A 4508-nucleotide genomic window follows, 5' to 3' on the forward strand; every position below is an offset into this window, starting at 1 on the left:
ATAGCGACGTCACACGGCAGGCGGCCAATAGAAGTGAAGGGGCGGAGCTGAGCGGGACGTAAACATCCCGCCCACCTCCGTGCTTCCACATAGCTGGCGTGAGCCGCAGAACGCAGGTAAGGTGATGTTCCTCGCTCCTGCGGCTTCACACACAGCGATGTGTGCTGCCACAGGAACGAGGAACAACATCGTAACATCGGTCCTTCCGAAATTATGGAAATGACCGACGCTACACCGATGATACGATTTGGACGTTTTTGCGCTCCTTAATCGTATCAAAAAGGATTTACACACTACGATATCGACTGCGACGCCGGATGTGCGTCACTTTCGATTTGACCCCACCGACATCGCAGCTGCGATGTCGTAGTGTGAAAAGTGCCCCTTAGAGTCTCCCTTCAACCTTAAAAACTATGATACTATGATATGTACTGTATATGCTGTATATATACTGTAGATAGATACAGATATATATTTTTAAAATTTTAATATTTTCATTTAATTTTTTGTGCTAAAAAATAAATTCACATTTCTACTTATATTATTATTATTAGCCGTAGTAGTAGTAGTAGTAGTAGTAGTAGTAGTAGTAGTAGTAGTAGTAGTTGTAGTAGTAGGAGTAGTATATTGTTGTTATTTTGTTTTTAGCCACTGGCCTATTTACTTTTTAAGTAGTTTGTTGCAGGTATATCAATCATTAAAAGTTGGTTCAATAAGAACTTGTGAAAAAATGGATGCTGGACTATTTTTACTATTAGCATAAAGCAGGTGGGAAAGAATCGAAATCAATACTTGGAAATAAATGCCAAAATTGCCACTTAACTTTAATGATTAAAAAAGTCTCCTTTTTTGCCATGTTTTTCCTCAAATCCCAGCTGGGACGTGTTGGGTGTTAGCTTGAACATATTATTTTACAGGTGCTTTATACCCAGTAGCCTTTCAAAGAAACGATCAAGGCATTTATACGGAACTGATTTAACTTGAATCATTAGTGATCTTTCACTCTCATCATGATGCAGTAGTTGCTATTCAAATAAGACAATAGATCTCAGATGCTTCAAGACATCTCCATTGTGAAGAGTCCATTAAGGCAGGGAATTGCTCAGTACCCAGCTGCCTTGTCCCTCTCTCATTCCACTTGAATTGCTAAGTGTTTTATTTCTTTTTTTTTTTACTTACATTCATTATGCTTTTGAATGTTTGAACTGTGTTGCAGAAGAGAAATGCCAGTATAGTCTCGTTTTGTGTAATGCCAGGGAAATGAAGGCTTCATAATAAAGGTGAAAAGGTGATAGGTCAAAATAAATAGTGTACAGTAATCTTTTCAATAGTTAATTATCTGTTAACTTCTATTGGCAAAATTTTGGAAGGAATAGTAGCAAAGAGTGTCAAAGTGTCATAGCGAACATAATTCATATTACTATGTATACTATATAAACTATCAGTACATATCACAAAATGATTCTTTAGCTTTCTGAATCCCCTGTAATTGTAAAAATTTCCTAAAGTCATGTAGAAAAACACTTTATTAATATATTACGTGTACTAAGCTGAAATTGTATATATTGTCTTGTTCAAGTCCTCACATGACCAACCACGTAACATTAATAACATCTACATAACTTACCATGTTTTCAAGAAATGTAGAAGATGGCTACTTGGATATCCTGTTTCCCCAAAAATAAGACCTACTCCAAAGATAAGCCCTAGTAGGATTTTTGGGTCTTTTTTTGAGTATGCTTAAAATATACTACTATAATATAAAATATATCTACTCCAAAAATAAGCCCTAGTTGCAGTTCCATAAAAAAGTGTTCAAGCAGTGTAAAAAAGTTAAAGAATACAGCTGGACTCTTCATCAAAGAAAGCAGACACCACCCAAAGTAAGCAAACACCTCTCAAAGAAAGCAAACACCACTAAAAGAAAGCAAACACCATCAAAAGAAAGCAGATTCCCCCCATTAAAAAAATTGCACTCATCAGACCCCAAAAATTTACAGCTGGCAAGTGCTGATGATGGATGGGCTCTCACCCAGAGATCTGCATCTCTGTCAAATCCCTCGCTGTTCTAGCTGTATTGCAATGCAGCTCTCACAAACAGATCAGGTACCAGTATCACTCCACCTGGGTGATATTGTTTCCAGTCACCAGGGGGGCCAGCCACTATAGAGAGCAGGGAGACCTGACAGTGACTAAGATTTGTATGGGAGAGCCCATTCACTAGTCAACTCTAATTGTTGGAGGTCTGGTAAGTGCGATTTTTATAGGGGGTGTCTGCTTTCTTTTGGGGGTAAATTTAGCAGTACATAGGGAATAATAAATTCAAGCACGTAATTTAAATCTTGTAAATATGGTATGTACCCACCACTATAGGGCTAGTTCTGCACCATGAGAATAGCAAATCAGATAGGACAATGTACAACTAAACAAGTAAGAGGATTAACACAAAATGTTGATGTTCCAGAATGTGATGACATGATTATATTTGAATAAATGTTGATTTTTTTTGTTCAAGAATAAATGTGGATGGTTGTTCATGGTAAAATATAAGACATCCCCGGAAAATAAACCCTAGAGCATTTTTGGAAGCATAAAAAATAATATAAGACCCTGTTTTATTTTTGGGAAAACATGGTATTACTACTGTAATGTTTTTCAGTCAGTTCCCAGAATTTAAAATGGTCCAAATGGTCCAAATGATCCAACCAATTGGAATCGCAGTGATCCAGATTACCGGGGTAGGTATATCCCTATCTTCAATGGAGTGGACAATGCACATGCGCTACCTCCACTTCATTCATTGTCTATATGAGTAAAGGAGGATAAGAGTGGAGGTCAAGCATGCTCAGCTCTATTCCATTTAAGATGGTGCCCATTCTCAGGATTGCTCGGGGTCCCATCAGTTGGACCGCCCCAATTATTCAAAAGTTGTTCCCTATATTGTTCATAGCGGATAAACTTTAATTCTGGTAATTCTTTTTTAATTGTGCAAACCACATTCAAAGTTACCTGCACTATTGATGCATTTTGGTGGATTTTTATTATGTGTTTTGATGTGAATATATTTTGATCTTGATAGGGAGAAACTGTACTAAAATGCTGAAAGAATTACCATTTTGTGATTAAAAAAAGCCCACCACATTTCAAAAAATATAACAAATAAAAATGGATATTGTGAATGATATTGGAAACATTCTGTTAGATGTTGTAGACTTTCAGTATCATTTATACGCCTATTAGCTAAAATAGGTTACTTCCATTTTTCAACCTACATTTTTATTGCGTTTTTGAACCTGCACTCTTTGTTTTTTTTGTATGCCATGTTTGTAATAAAGCTGTTTTTTTACACTTTCTGGTATTTGGCTTTGACAAAACATTTTGGAAACCTGCGGATTGCATGCATTATTAGTATGTTTCTGCAGTGGAAATTAACTAAAAACACATCACATATGCTTTTTTTTATTTGTGGATTTTTTGCATTAATGAAAGTCTATGGGGAAATCCATACATAAAAGTCAGCGTACTCGCATTAGAAATTTACATGTTGAAGATTTCAAGGAAGCACCAAAGGTCAGTTTACTCCTCGTAAAAAAACCACAGTGAGATTTCTATAAATAATATGCAGCATTATTTTGGTAGCGAAAATATGCGGTGTGAAAAACTCAATGAAACTTTAAACTTTTTGGAAAATACTGTGTTTTTTTTCTGCATAAAAAATGCATCAACACTAAATGTGAACAAATCCTAGCACGACAGGTATAACTAGAAACTTCCAGAGTATCTGAATATTTATGAGGTTACTTCTTAGGGAAGACGTTTGGATAGTTTTACGGTTTGCAAACTGTTAAGCCTCTTAAATTATCATAGTTTTACTATTACTCATATGTATAATCTTTTATATTTTTCTTATATATTAGCCTATCAGCTAGAACTGTATGTGTTTTTTTTCACAGGATGAGTCAGGGTCTTCATATTTTACCGCATCGTTTAAGCTCTGTAATTGATTTTAATATAGCTTCTGCTTTTTACAAATCCTTAGGGCCCGATTAATTAATGCAATAGTGTTCTTTTTTGGTCTAGTTTTTGGTGATTTTCATGTTTTTTGCCTCCTTTTCATTTGCGCCTTATTCTTCTGCTAATATTTGTCTTTTTTTATAGTCTACTTTAAAGTCTATTTTTGTGCTCACCTTTTTCTTTTTTATGTTCATCATTGCCGATGTAGTTTTGGTTTTCCAGATGTTTTCGTCTCACTCATCAATTGTGACTTTTTAAAAAGTCACTAAACTTTAGCACAAATGTACCCCAGTCCCATCTGGAGTGATTTTATGACCAAATTAAATTTTTGCACCAATTGTGTAACACTTTAGCACAGTATACAACTTTTTATGATAGAAATTCTTAAGCAAGGTCATAGAAAAAAATCAACATATTTTTTATGCTTATGGCTGGCTGTATGTGGTCGGAAACTCAAACTGCCAATCAGTGGTTTTGAACCTCCTCCGGCCAAG

This window comes from Anomaloglossus baeobatrachus, chromosome 2 (genome assembly GCF_048569485.1).
Source record: "Anomaloglossus baeobatrachus isolate aAnoBae1 chromosome 2, aAnoBae1.hap1, whole genome shotgun sequence".
Classification (NCBI taxonomy): domain Eukaryota; kingdom Metazoa; phylum Chordata; class Amphibia; order Anura; family Aromobatidae; genus Anomaloglossus; species Anomaloglossus baeobatrachus.